Below are 15,111 nucleotides of genomic sequence, written 5' to 3' on the forward strand. Positions count from 1 at the left end.
GTGAAAGTTATCTTTAAAGTAGTAACATTCCAGTCACTGCCCGTTCCCAGTGATTGAGATATTCAATTTTCATTGTGTGTGGCCTCTGTTATTTTCTCCGCCGGACAACCAGCGGTGTCAAGGAACGGTGGCGTCACGAGTGACAACTTCTTCAGTCCACTACACATCTATACAAGTAACTGTTGTCCCAGCGTTTTCTGGAAGAGGCCTAGCGGTGCCCTAGCTCAGGCTGTACGCGTCCCTCTGGGGAGGAGTTTGGTAGAGCCATCGTGACAAGTGCCATCTCTACCCCCGCCATTGTCATGCCTTGCGCCTCGGTTAACGCTGAGGGACGTTACACATAGACGTTCACTGCCTCCATTCACCACGTGTTATGCATGGGAAATATGCATGCATAATACGTGGTGATAATATGCCCGTGTGAATGAGACCTTATTATGATAATATTCCACAACTCTTCTTGGCAATTTCCTCACTCAGTAAGGCTACATTCACAAGAGCAAATGTGATATCAGGCAAAATTTTTGCGCTTGCCAACGTGCAGTTTTCACATTGATGCGAGGCCTTTTTCATTCAAAAATCGCATCACTTCTGCAAATTCCCCACAGAGGCGAGGCGTTTTAGAGTCAACCGCAGTGGAGGATCGCGGCGTTTCTCCCATTGTTTTCAATGGGAGACCTTGCATCATGTGTACCCAGCATGGAGTGCGATGCTGTCCCCGGCCCCATTGAAAACAATGATTAACTTTTTAAATGCACATAAAATTTATTTGGAAAGTCCAGATGTTCACATAATGCAACGTTTCGGGCTCAAATGCCCTTTATCAAGCATATAAGGAAACTTGAAGTAATAGGGGTTATAGGTAACAGAATTCAGCCTGGCTATGGCTAACATCCAAAAGTGAATCAGTCAGAAGAAGTCCTGCGATAGGCCTCATGTCCACGAGCAAAATCGAATTGCGGAATCCGTGCGGAGCGCCCAGTGCGAACGATCTGCAGTTCAAGCAGCCCATAGAGAAGGATGGGGCCTGCGCACTTAATTTACCACCTGCAGATCTGATTTGCAGATGGCACGCGTGGAAAAAAACTAGCAGCATGCTCCATTTTACCGCGGATGACGTGCGAATGGGCTCCATTCATCTCTATAGAAGCGTACGATCTGCAGTGCATCTGCAAATACAACTGTGGATTTGAAGGTTAAGTCCAATTAGGAAGGTGAGGTTCTTGTTCAGTGTAAAAGGGCCATTAGTAATAAAAACTACTGGACAAGTGAGAATTTAACCAGAGTTGTGCAACTGATCCAATGTGAGCGCCATTCGCTCGCAGTCATCCCAACAGCTACCATTCGGTGAGGGTAAAGGGCAACAGCAATTGTGAAATCTCTTTATCTACAAAATAACACTGACTTTTTAAACAAATGTTTTGTGTGTTTTCCTCCGCTTCCCTCTGTTACCATACATTCTAGAGATAGCAATTTCTTGAACTGGTTTATCACCTCCTGTTCATTAGGGATCGAGGGCTGAAGCCAGTGCTGTAATAAACATCACTTAGCAACCAACACCATGGAGTAGAATAGACGGTGCAACATTGCCTTTTGTTTGGTGGAGGGTGATTCTTGCCTATCATTAGAATGGAATAAATATAGTAACAGGTTGAGGGGAACCAACTAACCCCATAAATCTCAGGTCATTTCTTTACTGTGGTCCCAAAATTGAGCAATTTTGGCGCAGTCCATGGAACAGATCAGTTTTATATGTTTCACATTTTGGGCAATGCATTATTTGAACCAGCCTTCCAGTGCTCCCGGGAAGATTAACTCTTTCCAATCCACTGTCTGACGTCTTCCTACATTCTGATTGAAGCTTGTACAGCTCCAATATCAGAAGACATCTGACAGGGTATTCTTACCGTCTATTGCCAGCCACTCCACTGTCGGAGTCTCTCTGGCGCACACACACTAGCTTTAGCCAGCAGATGGCACTGTTGTATAATAGCAAAAAGAGAAAGCCTTTTAGGAAACTCTGAATCCAAAATTGGATTGGAAAGCATATATCACTTAATGTTCCCCATCTTCTGTTGTTTTCACCCCCAGCTGAAGTGCCCAAACTGCAAAGAAATGTTCAGCAGAACTGGAAAGCAGGGAGTGTACCATGTGATGTTGATATGGAGACTGGCTTGAGTCTGCCAACAGCATAGTATCCAATTTGTAACTATCTCGCCATCAACATCGTGCGATGAGCTGTAGTTTTTATTGCTACCATTTTGAGGTGTCTATATTGTATACTGTATTGTATAGCTTTTATAATTTTTTTTTTTTGGGGGGGGGTGAAAAAGCGCATCAGTTCTGACATTTTTTCAGTGTTCATCATGCAGTTTAAATAACACAATAACTTTTTTTGTGGGATGATACAGTTATATTTTTTAAGTTTTCCACTTTTGTACAATGAAAACCCTTTTTTTAGAAAATATTTTTTCTTCTTCGTTGCATTACAAGACATAAATAAAAAAAACAATAAAAAAAAAAACCGATCGACAACGCTGTATGAGGGCTTACTTGTTTTGCACTATAAGCTGCAGTTTTTATTGTTACCATTTTGGGGTAAATATGATTTTTTGGCATTTTGGCATTTTTTTGTTTGCTTTTCTCTTAAGAGTGTTTGCTGTGCAGGATATAAAGTATCTTCCGTTTACTGTATGGGTTGTTATGGATGCAAGACGTAAAATGTGACTTTTTAAAAAAGGGGAGGAGTGCAGAAAAAAAAATTACTGGGTCATTTTAATTTTTCTTTTTACATTTTTTTTGTCCCTGTAGGGGACTTGAACCTATGATCTCGGGATACCTCAGACAATACACTGCAGTACTTCTATACTGCAGTGTATTATCGCTAATCCTGCTTATGACAAGCCATGGTAGACCTGTACTCCAATGACTGGCGTTTGGTTGCTAAACCATTGGTCAATGATATCATAAAGGGAGCGCCCTCTTTCTGTTGACCTCATGCATGCCACGATCATCATTGACTGATGTAAGGTGGTCACAGCCCGCTCTTGCTGCGGATGGCGCAGGCTCAGCTTCTGAGCCCACATCATCTACATGCCGTAAGTATGCGGTATATCTTCTTAGCCCCTTGCTTCCTGTGACATCCATATATGTCATTGGGTACAAAAATATTAAAAGCTGTCTAACTGGTACGATTGCAAACGACCTATCTATCCAGCGGTCCATGAAAAAATGAAATTAAAGAGGATATTGCAAAAAAAAGGAATACACATATGCGCCAAATTTAGTATGTGTTTTAGTTACTTTTTGTACCTTCCTCAACAACTTTCAAAGTGTCTATGGGGGCTGATGGAAAAGTAACGAGGCTGCCTGTATTTTCTTCACCATGCAGTATATCTGCACAAGCGCTTGAGATCCTCATGCACCAACGTGTCTGAACCTGCAGCCGGACAGCCACACTCTACAGCCAGTGAAAGCACTTCGCACATTCCATCTTTGCGGACGGAGTGCTGTCACTTGCGATTGAATTTTGTGTTGAGCTTGGGAAGAGCGGCAATGAAACTGTCAAAATGTTACGACAAACTTAACACAAAATGTAATCACACATCTGCCGTACTTTCAGAGAAATATCTACTTCATCCGCCACGCCGGCACGCACGATGTGTTCGCTCGCTATGGCAGAATGCTCAAGAGTACGGCTGGCCGTTTTCATTAAAAAAATGTTAAAAAAAGGCAAAACGCTAATGCGAACGAGCCGTAAGGCCGGTTTCAGGCAAACACTGATGACGAATGGTCATCTGTAACACATCCGTATACTGATCCGTATTTGCCCAATAGAAAATGATAGCAAAACGGAGACAGAAACGCAAAAAACGGGACATGCTGTGTCTTTAAAACACGACTGTGAAATATATGGCCAAGTGAATACATATTTAACTCCGTATGTGTCCACAATACACAGGCCAAATAAGGACCTACCATGTTTTCCTGAAAATAAGACCCTGTCTTAGATTAATTTCTGCCCCAAACAGCCACTAGGTCTTATTTTCGGAGGGTGTTTTATTATATTTACCTAGTAGGCTCGGTCCATGTCCCTCCCACTGCTCTCCAGCAGGCTTCCTGCAGCCCTCGTTCTCCCACAGAAGATTGCTTCCTGGTTGCCGGATTCATAAATCCCGCCTCCAGGAAGCGATGACTCTGATTGGTTCTCGTGCGCAGCTCAGCCAATCAATGCAGCGCTCGATGGTCCAATGCAATGGCTGTGATTGGTTCATCCAGTGCTGCCTTGATTGGCTGAGCAGCGCTCGAGAACCAATCACAGCCATCGCTGATATCGCGTTCACTCGTGTGCATATGGCCTAGAAGAAAAAAAAAAGCGCCACATTCACAAGGGCATGTCCAATTTAAGCATGAGAAAAACTGATTTTATTGCCTGTGTATCCGTGTGACATCCGTACGCACTGTGTGTCCGTTTTTTATATCTGTGGGTCACTGCGCTGTCTGTGGGCAGCGAGTTGCAATTACGGACAGTGCGCAGAGGTGAAAAAAAAATAAAAATCGCTCGTGTGAATTAGAATTTAAGGTGAGTTCACACAGGGGCGAGAAAATTGCGCACATTTTGTGTATTGTGACATGCACAAAACGCGCAAGAAAATACAACACATTATTTGCAACGAGTACGTGAACACGGACAATGCTGCAGGATTGTAGGAGCCCCGCAGCAGATTCCGGCCGATCACCCTGCGTACTTTAATGTATTGTGACTGTGGAGGCACGCAAGCGTTTTTTTTGTCTTTCCCACGCGGGTACCTGCAGCCTGTACATAATTAACATTGTGCACACATCCACGGACATGAATGGAGGCCGCCTGCTCGGAATCCGCTGTAAAATAGAGTATGCAGCTAGTTTTCTTCCGTTGGCGAAACACGCAGCTGGTATTGGCAAGTGTAAAGGGAAATTCGAAAATGCATGCCTTTCCATGCCCGCGTATGCCCTGCATGGGCGCCGATCACAGAATCCACAATTCAAATCCAGCCGTGTGAGACAGCCTTACACGGACTTATTCGCACATAATATACAATACGCAGCGAACAGAACGCATCGATTTCAATGGCTTCGCTCACGTGCGCATATTTTGCTTGTGCACCAAAAATAATGGAATCCCCTCTAAACTTTCTGCATATTTGCGCATCAATTTTCCCCATACAAGTCAATGAATGGGGGTGCAAATGTGCGCGGAATATGCAAGAAAATGCGTGAAACTGCGCAATTCCTCCGCAAAAAAGAACACGTCTGGAACGCATCAGCCATTTCACTCGTGCGTTTGTTTGCCACGTGCCAATGAACTCTTCGCGGGCAGAAAAAGTGCAGTAAAAATACGCCGATGCGTGCAAAAAAGCTGCGCACAATTACGGTTACACCTGGTCTGAATCACCCCGTGACTCCAAAGGGATAATTCTGGGAAACCCCTTTAAGAGAACTAGGGACCTATGTGGTTGCTACTGGCAACAGCACCCGTTGTGCCCAGTCTCCCCACAGGCACTGGAGCCGCCACTGCAGACACCTGTGCAGCTGAGGAGGAATCACTGCAGCCAGTGCGCGGCTCCTTCCTGCCGTCAGACACAAGGTCACATGACCGGGGAGTCAGGTCCTCCCAGAGAAGAGCAGGGGAGCCGGCGGACTAATGTCCGGGACTGAGCGGGGGAGCCGCCGTGCCTGAGCCGCCTGCCCGACGGGTCCCGGGGGGCCGCCCTCACACGGCGGGAGCAGCGTGCCGGAGGGGCGGGGCCTGCACACCGGGAGGACGGCGCTGTACATGTGAGTAGTGGGGCGGCGGGAGGGAAGTTCACCGGCGGCTCTCCCCATGGCTGCGCGCGCCGCTGCACCCCGGACAACTTTTTACATTCTGTTTCCAGGGATTCGTCTAGGATCCATTCACTGACATACAGCAGGTTTCCTGAAGACCCTCTTAGATCTGTCCTTACCTGTGTCACCTGGTGGGGGGCTGACAGCTGGGACCACCTGCAATGATGGGGCTGGAGAGACCCAAGGGGCCGCAGTGGTTGATGGGGGCGCAGGGGGAAATTAACAAAAAAAAGCGAAAAATTAATGCAAGCGATGAGCAGATTTTTACGTCACTAAATTTGGACCGTTTATTGGTTTTTTTCGCATATAGCGACCGCGTTGTGGGCGAAAACCGTAATAGTAGGCAGCGCACGTTACATACGTGTTTTACTCTGCGCTTAGATGGAATTTTTTTTTTATTGAAAGACCCCGCAGGAAATAAAGTTGAAACAAGCGGAAAGCGTTCATTTTGTGTTTTTGGTGAATCTGTTCGCAGGATCTGTTTGTTCGTTTCCGCACAATTTCTGTTTTTAATATTTAAACTGATACGTTTTTTTCCTCCATTATTTAGCTTCTGCGCGCTTTTAAAGAAAAATGGATCGGAAACACTAAAACAATCCCCCCTCCATTCGCACCTCTTAGGGCTGCGTGAAGGCGTTACGTTTGTCTGTTCCGTTTTTGGAGCTGCGAAATGGAATTAAAATGGAAAAATCCAATTTTTTTTTTTTCGCCGTTGATTTCAAGGCTTTTGGTTAAAGACGCGGAAAGCTTTCGGTTTACTTCTGTCTGGTTTCCGTTTTTTTTTTTTTTTTTAACTGAAGAAATAACAGAAATGGCAACTAACAAAACAAACCAAATGGAACGGAAGGAACCCAAAGCGCTCCGTTTCAAAAAAAAAAAATTTAAGCCAATTGAAATTGATCAGGGAAAAACGGAACAGGATCTGGGAGGTCCTGGAGGCCCTTTTACACGGGCTGAGAATCTCGCGGTTCTTGTTTGCCCGAGCGGCCGTCCTCCCCGGCTCGTCTGCGCTCATGCAGCCAGTTTAAGGGCTCGTGTCCGCGACTGTCTTTTCACCACGTTTTACGCGTGCATTGCACAGACATCAATGGACTTCCGTTGATCCATGCACACCAGTGTGGAGATGTTGCGTATCGATATGTGCGGGAAATACATCGCAGCGCGCTCTATTTCTTTGCATACGAGCAGAGAATAAAAAAAAAATAAAAAAATCCCACTGCGCATGTCTGTGAGCGTGTGATACGCGGCATACGCAGTGCCGTACGCAGCTATGTGCGGTTTCTGCCGGCAGAACATATGGCTGTAAAATGGGTAAAATGCCGTGGGGGGACGGGGTGGGCCTGCAGTGTTGTACACATATGGCCGTGGACATGAGTCCTAAACTGCGCAATTCTCATCGTGCTATTCTCGTTCACATTCCTATGTGAAGCAATGAACGATCCGTGTTTAAACGGCACGATCCGTCCCCGCGACATGCTCGATCTTGCCATGATTTGCGCTTTTTTTTTTTTTTTGTAGCTTATGTATCTCTATGGAACCTCCTTGTTTATCGCATCCTATGAAGTTGCTATTTCAAGCGAAGCGTTTTTAACATTCGAAAGTCCTATTGACTTTCGCGGTAAAAAATTGCGCAATTTTATCACAAGCTGCCACAAGGCGAGATTATTCTCACAAAAAAAGCAACGATATTGCTGAAAAATCGTGGGAACAAAGACGTGATTTCGCCGCGATTTTCTCACCACAAGATCGCTGTGGCCCGTCTGAAAGAGGCGTAAGGCTGATGTGGCCCTTGGTGAAAATAAGTTTGGTACCCCCTTAAGTAGACAAAAAATGAAAACACAGATGTGAATTGGACCTTATGGCAAAAATTTTGAACTTTCGTTACGCACAATTTTCGCCTCCCAGTTTTTACAACTATAGCGCAAAAAGGGGTTGTCCGATTTCTTGACGAAAGGTGTCATCTGCACACCATAAAAATGGCGTTGAGCCTATCCTCTCTCAGGGGCTGCTAGTAGGATTTCACCATCCGTCAAACGTACGTTTTAGTGTAAAAGTAGCGTTAAATTATCGCTTGACGTACTTATTGCCCGTAACGCCTGATACGTCCTGCTGGCGTGTAACCTCCCTTAGAGAAGAGAAGAATACCGCGCTTTTCTGTCCCGCAAAAAAGGATCGAAATGTGTACTTTAAAATTTTTTTTTTCAACTGCAGTTAATGGAAACCGTATGGATGAGGCTGGTTTCACAGGGGTGAGAAAATTGCACGATATTTGCGTTGTACGAGAGTCAGTCAAAAAGCAAATTATGAAACCAACGATTTACAATGATTTCCTTCCCATCCGCGATGTCCATAGGGAAAGGGAAAAATAAATCTTAGAGCGCAATTTTTTTTGTTGTTCTCTAAGGCCAGTTTCACACGGGCTACAAAATCCTCGCTACAAGGCATCGCTCGTGTGAAAGATCCCATTAGAAGCCACGGGCTTCACATTGTAGCGAAATTTTGTAGCCCGTGTGAAACTGGCCTTAGAGAACAAAAAATGGCGCTCTTATTTATTTTTATTTTTCCCTATGGACCCTCCTTTTTATCGCGACCAAATAAACTCCGGCTGCTATTTTAAAGTAAGAATGGCCTGTTGACTTTCACAAAAAAATCGTGGCAAAATTACAATCAGCAGCAACGGTTTTGCGAGAAAAAATTAGTTGACGCTTAAAAAAAGCGGGGGGGGGGGGGGGGAAAGATGCATCAAAATCGCGATCGCCATTGTGGAAACAGCCACAGTGGTTTCACATCTGCGTCTGAACCTGTCGCAGGTGAGGCAGAATATACCTGAAGAAAACGCGCTTTTTCTTCTGTCCGTAAGCCGGACATCTGGGTGAAAAGTAGACGGACCACATTATAGTCAATGGGGTCCGCCCGGCGCTGTTGGGTTCCATTCAGAGACAGAACCGTTGGCCTGCAGGGATTCCCTTTTCGTGCTCTTGGGATGGAATCCCCTGCACAAGTGTGAAAGCACCAGACTTTCTTGTATATGGGCCGCACCGCTGGATGGATACTGTTTGGAAAACGCTGATTATTTACAAAATATATGTTTGCAAATGGGGGAGGGGCGATCTGCAAAAAACAAACTCCGAACCCCTATAAGGAACTGCAAAAAAAAATAAAAAAAAAAACAAAAAAACAAATCACGTAAAACTGCACTCCTTTGTCATACATCTGCATGCCGCGGCTTTGGTTGCATGTTGCCGCAGTGTGGCTGTATATTGTGGCCCTGCACCTGAAATTGAGCAATTCTTATTGTTTTTGTTTAAAAGCTTCCACATTGTATCAGTAGAGATATGTAGGTGGGCGTTATGGCTACATGGCGTGTTCTGTTGGCTGTTGTACATCACAACTAATGACACAGAATGTGGCTGCGCTAAATTCCAGCAGGTTTGGGTTTCTTCTGTTGGCTGTGGCTTGTAAGGTCACCACATTCACCCCATTACTTGCGATGTAGTATTGTGGCCTCACCATCACAATCGGCATGCAGTCCTAGCCTGAAGTGATGGGAGCTTCCCAAAACCCTTGCCTGACCAGACCTACGTTAAAGTTAAAGGGGCTGTTCAACTTATTTTTTCCAGTTTTGCTCCCCATAGACAAACATAATAAAAGTTGCTATATTCTCCTGCAGGTCCAGCGGCACAGCCTCGTATTCCATACTTGGTCTGTATTTACTGCTTGCAGTCAGGCTGTTGACGGGGCATCACAGGCTGCAGCAGCCAACCGTAGACCTTGGCATTGAAACGCTGAGGTGCCTAATTGGCTGCAGCATCCTCTAGCATCCCATTCATAGACTTCCTCTGTCTGCAGCCTATAAACAAGACCTAGTGCTGAGTACAGCATTTGTGCATTATGGGTCCCCATAGAAGTCTATGGCAGGTGCGCAAATACACAATACGCTGTGCAGTTCTTTGAAAAAACGAAAACACATCTGGAACTCATTAGGCTAAATAGCCATTTAAATCGGAGCGTGTTTGTCTTCATACATAGTGGAAATACATTGGGCTTATGCGTGTGCAATTGTGCATACGCACGTGTGAAGCTGCTCTTAGGCCTAGCGTGTTTGAGGCGGTGTGCGGTCTGCTTTTTTTAGACACTTCTGTCTGACTTCATACTGCCTAATAGTTGGCTTAGTTCACCCCAATTTTTGTGCCCAAATTTTAGGGCTCAATGTTTCGTTTAGGTCTTGCCCTTTACCCACTGAGCCATGCCAGTTTTTAAACAAAATGGAAAAAAAAAGCATAAAACACATAGTAAATGTGGCGCAAGAAATGTAAGCCTTTTTTGTTTTGACACTTCAACGGAAATTTAATAAGACCGCCTTTCAAACGCCCGTCTTAATATTATTTCTCCGGGCACAATGTGTGAAGAAGGTGCACACCTTTTTATACATTAAATGCATCTCAGCACCTCCGCCCGCTTACACAGAAACATATTCCAAGTCCGACCTGGCGTACGTTTCGGATATAGTTTTACGCCAACTTCTGGCATAAATTATCCATAATTGTGTTTGTTTGGGGTGTCCATACTCCTCCTGAGAAGCCACTCCCCTTTTCAGCAAAATGGAGTATGGTGGTGCAAACTCCAAAAAGTTGCAAAATGTTGTGACTTTTTTTTTATGCCAGAAACTGGTGTAAATTGTTTGATGTTTGTCCTGCAATTTGTGCCACAAAAATGGCACATTTTTAATTGTAAAGCTGCCCATTGTGATTAGAGGGAACCTGTCACATTGAACAGCAGATTGATACATACTGTAGGTAGGTGGGTGGGAAGCGTTCCTGTATACCTTGTATTGTCTTCACTCATCTCTCTGCTGATTCGCAGCTTAGAAGTCCAGTGGGCGGTCCTATGAGAGATTGATGGCTATTCTTGTATGCACAGTCATCCACAGCTGTCAATCACTGATCGGACCGCCCACTGGACCCCTGGGCTCAGAATCAGCAGTGAGTTCAATGAATAAAATATGAGTTATACGGAAGTTTTCCCCACAAACCTTTATATTAATGTGCTCCGCTCCTCCTATAACATGCGGCCTGCAGTTTGGACAGTATGTTGAATCTGACTGATTCCCTTTAAGAACTTGTGCACTTTTGATGATCACCTTCTTGTTAGAAGGGTCCCCTGACAACAAGTTGGTAACGAGATATCCTGCTACTAAGACCATGGCGATCAACCTTGAACTTTGGAGGAACTTGACCTGTTGAAGTGTTCAATTATTTTGCAGCGCCATGATGGGGACATTAAGCTCTGCACATTTCCCATAGAATGTAACTTCCATTCGTGTAATCTACAGACACGACGGGTCATCCAAAGCAAGGCGCCCTCTCTGCAAATGCTCCTTTAGACGTGACCTACTGGACATGGCAGGATTTTTTTATTGGTCACAGTTGTACATAACCTTGTTTTTTCCCTTTGGGAAACATGGTTGTGTTGCAGACTTGATGAGGGTGGTTTCACACTTCCTTTTTTTTTTTTTTTTTTTTTTTAAGTATGGAAACTTTTGTGCATGAAAAATCAATTCACACATATTGTATTAAGTCCCTGCAGAAAAAAAATGCAGTTATCTGGGTTTTGCTTTGAGTTTTCATTATGATGCACATAAAAAATGTGATACTTGCTTTGCCTCAAGTCCTCTACTGAGATTTATGGCTGGGTGCGGAGCACTGATCAGCACAACTTCAGCTCCCATTTCCTCCTCTGTCAGAGACTGTGCATCTAGGCCCACTCAGTGCTACACAATGCTATCTCTCTTTTTACTATTTACTAGTAGGGAGAAGAAGCAGATAAGCAAGGTGTAGTGGATTACAACACAGTGCTATCTCTAGATCAAATAACAAGGGCTGGGAGATGAGCTTAGTGAAAAATTGAACCTAAAGGCCCATTTACACACACAGATAATCTTTCAAAAGATTGAAAGATCAGCGATCATTTTGTGTAAAGTACTAATAGGCACTAATTGCTATTACTACTTTATCAGCTTCATTTACTTGCAAATGAGCTTCTGGGAGTTGTTAAAGAACTCATCAGGAGGTGCTCTGTAATTAGCTCCATTGTTCAGCCATGGGGTGCTAAGAGAAAGCATTGTAATCTCTAGCTCCTTGTGGAGAATTCAGCACCATGGACAGCAGACACAGCAGAACTGAAAACCGTTGTTCGGCAGAAAACTGAAAGATGGGCACATTTAGACACAACAATTATTGCTCAAAAGATGGATTTGAGCGAATATTGAGCGATAACCGTGGTCTAAATGGGCTTTAATGCCTCCCTCACACAGGCGTTTGCAGAAACGCAGCATTTTTTGCGTTTTCAGCAGCGTTGTCATGCTGAGGAAAGGAAAAAAATACTCGCCCATCTGGCGTTGTCGGGGTCCCTGCCGCTGTTCTTCAGAGTTCCCCGACAAAGGATTTTTTTTACTAGTGACAGGGTTTGAAGACTCTGCCTCCAGCAAGAGATTGCTATGATTGGCTGAACCCGCTGAGTGTCAGCAGGCTCAGCCCATCACAGCTATCACTGGATGCACCAATCACAGCCACTGATTGGCAGAGTCGGTGCTCTTGAACCAATCAGAGCAATCTCTCGCTGGGAAGCCGGGATTTCAATCTCCGTCACTAACAATAGATGCTTTGTCGGCTTGACCAGTGCCCTGCAGCCTGCCCGGAGCTCTGTAGAACAGCGGTGGGTACCTTGACAGCACCTGCTAGGTGAGTATTCCTGTGTTTTTTTGTTTTTTTTCTGGTCATGCAGTTAGCATTTGCATTTGGCACTGCCCAAAATGTGGTACCAAGTTGTGCCACGGTTTCAGCAGTGCTGAAATTACTGCCCATTCATTTCAATGGGCGACGCAGGGCTGAAAATGGCAAAAGATGGACATTTATCACTGTCAAAGCGCAGCGTTGAAGACTCTGCATTTTGATGCTTGTGTGAACAGCCCCATTGAAATGAATGAGCGTGTTGTACAGCGTTTAGCGCTGCGCTGAAAAGGCGGCGCTAAAGGCTGTACAAAAACGTCTGTGTGAGGGAGGCCTAAGGCCAGGTTCACACGAACGGGTCGGATTCTGCTTGCGGATATCCACAGTGGAAGACCTGCGAGTAATCTTGGAATCTTGCGAATTGAGAATGGTCGCGTATGCCTGCCGTTTTCTGAGCGGATGTACAGTGTATCTTCCGCATGGAAGCATTGGCGACAGCTATGTCACTACTCTTCTTGCTCTCCTAGCAAGTTGATGAGCAAATCCGCATTTCAAATCCGTTTTTTTGAGACCACCCTAATAAGCAGGTGGGTGGGGGGCAGAGCATGGCAAAATAGGAGTACTACAAGGATGCTGAAGCATGGCGACTGGTGAGATGATCTTCATACCGCCCTCTGTCATGAAGTTTTCCCTCCAGACGTATCGCAGGTTTTTAATCTTCTTTTACTCCTTATGACTTGGAGGGACTGTAATAAGTAATGACATGTACGCTTTCCATAGACCGCACTTCCCTTTGTGGAAAACTCGCATCAACTTAAAAAATGTGCTGATTTCTTCCTGTCACTGCAGAAACCCCTGAGCGATCATCTCACAAAACTCTGGCTATGTGATGTGTCCCGTGCAAGAGCGCAGACTAGTGGAGGGGCTGAGAAGCAGCCATCGGTTTACTCTCGCTGACGACTAGTCGGTCAGTCCTCCAGTCTGCAGTGCCGTGGAAAACAGTAGAAGCACAGAAAGCAAACTATCAGAAATTTTTAATGAAAACCACTTATAAAAGTATTTATTTACAAAGAGACATTGATTAAAGGGAAAAAAAGTGTGAAGATTTATGTAGCCTTTAAAGGGCCACTCCCATTAAAAAAACCAGAAAAAAACCCATTCATTATTTAACTAGTCCCCCAGCATATAAAGTCAGCTAGTATTACCTTGTTTACTTATTTCATTCTGTCTGAAAATTCCTGGAGTCCTCTTCAGGTGATTTATGTGATCTCACTGTGATAGAAATTACTTGACTTTCTGTTCTCTCCAGGAGTCACTCTTTCAGGACTTCCTGTATGATGAAACTGCATGGATTGTACCACATAGGCTCTTCACCGGGGCACAGAAACTCCCATATCAGATACTGGCGATGTTTAGAGGCCCCTGTCATAGCCATAAGGAAGGGAATGGTAGTACATCCTCCCTGGCTGTATATTTATGGTCTGTACATTATTTAGGATTCTAGAGAGGTCAATAATAAAATAAACCCCCTTCCCCCAGCAGGTCACTTACACATCACCTTCGTTCACCTGCGCTCACTAGAGGCCACAAGGTGAAGGAAGCTCTGACTGCACGAAGAATTTGGAGGTGAGGGGGAGCCCCGTGACTGTTGAAATAAGCGGTTGAAGCATAGCGGATTTGTAGACCAATTTTGCACCGATGTTGTGGAGATGCTGCGGATTGTGCCATGAATATTCCGCTGCGGAAAACGTGCAGCATTTCCACTAGGCTTTTAGGCCCAATGTCCACGGGCGGATCTAATTTGCGGGTGACCCGCAAATCAAACCACCCATAGGGGTACATGGGCGTCCGCAAATGGAAAAAAAAAACATGCAGATTTGATTTGCGGACCTTTTAAGCAGGAGTTAAAAAAAAAACCTCTACTGCACATGTGCGGCGCGCCCCAGCCGATGCTTCCGCAGCAGAGAAAAAAGAAGACGCGGACGGGGTCGCCTGCGGGCAGGGTCAGATTCCTTTGCAGGCTCCCGCATGCTGAGTCCGACTCGCCTGTGGACATGAGCCCTTAGACTATAATTTCACCACCACTTGCGCAATGAAGTTGCAGCATAGTCTTTGCTTAACAACAATAGTTCTATAAACTGCATCACGGGGTCAGAAAAATGTTGACAGAACATCAAGTGGTAGTGCAAGTTATCTATTCATTTTTTTATAAAAGTCCGCAAAAGAATTCTATTGTACTGTAATCAAAAAATCACCACAAAGACACGAGCAAGAGTGCGCAGCCAAAAACAGCAGCCAGCCCTAATGAGCAAGATTTAAAGGCACACTCCCACCGTGGCCAGTGAATATTCTTGTGGATGATGCAGCCGGCCGGGGTGGTGGTGAGTATGGAAGAAGTGAATGGGAGTTCTTGACATAGCATAGTACAGCCTGTGTGACAACAGCGGAGCAATCTGTGACAACCGCATACAGCAGCAGGGCCAGAGGGTCAGCCTGCAGGTTGGACCTTCATCTATCG

The 15,111-nt window shown here is 45.0% G+C and overlaps 1 protein-coding gene across 2 annotated transcripts in view; it reads left to right on the forward strand.

The window, feature by feature from the left end:
- The first annotated feature begins 5,642 nt into the window (after window positions 1–5,642).
- TLK1 (tousled like kinase 1) overlaps window positions 5,643–15,111 on the forward strand; it is a 253,962-nt gene continuing 244,493 nt past the window's right edge. The window contains exon 1 of one of the 2 annotated variants that reach the window (XM_066575874.1): window positions 5,643–5,817. The gene's annotated coding sequence lies outside the window, so the exon portion shown is untranslated. The remainder of the gene's footprint in view (window positions 5,818–15,111) is intronic. The other variant, XM_066575876.1, reaches the window with a different exon arrangement.

The sequence above is a fragment of the Eleutherodactylus coqui genome, chromosome 8 (genome assembly GCF_035609145.1).
Source record: "Eleutherodactylus coqui strain aEleCoq1 chromosome 8, aEleCoq1.hap1, whole genome shotgun sequence".
Lineage (NCBI taxonomy): Eukaryota > Metazoa > Chordata > Amphibia > Anura > Eleutherodactylidae > Eleutherodactylus > Eleutherodactylus coqui.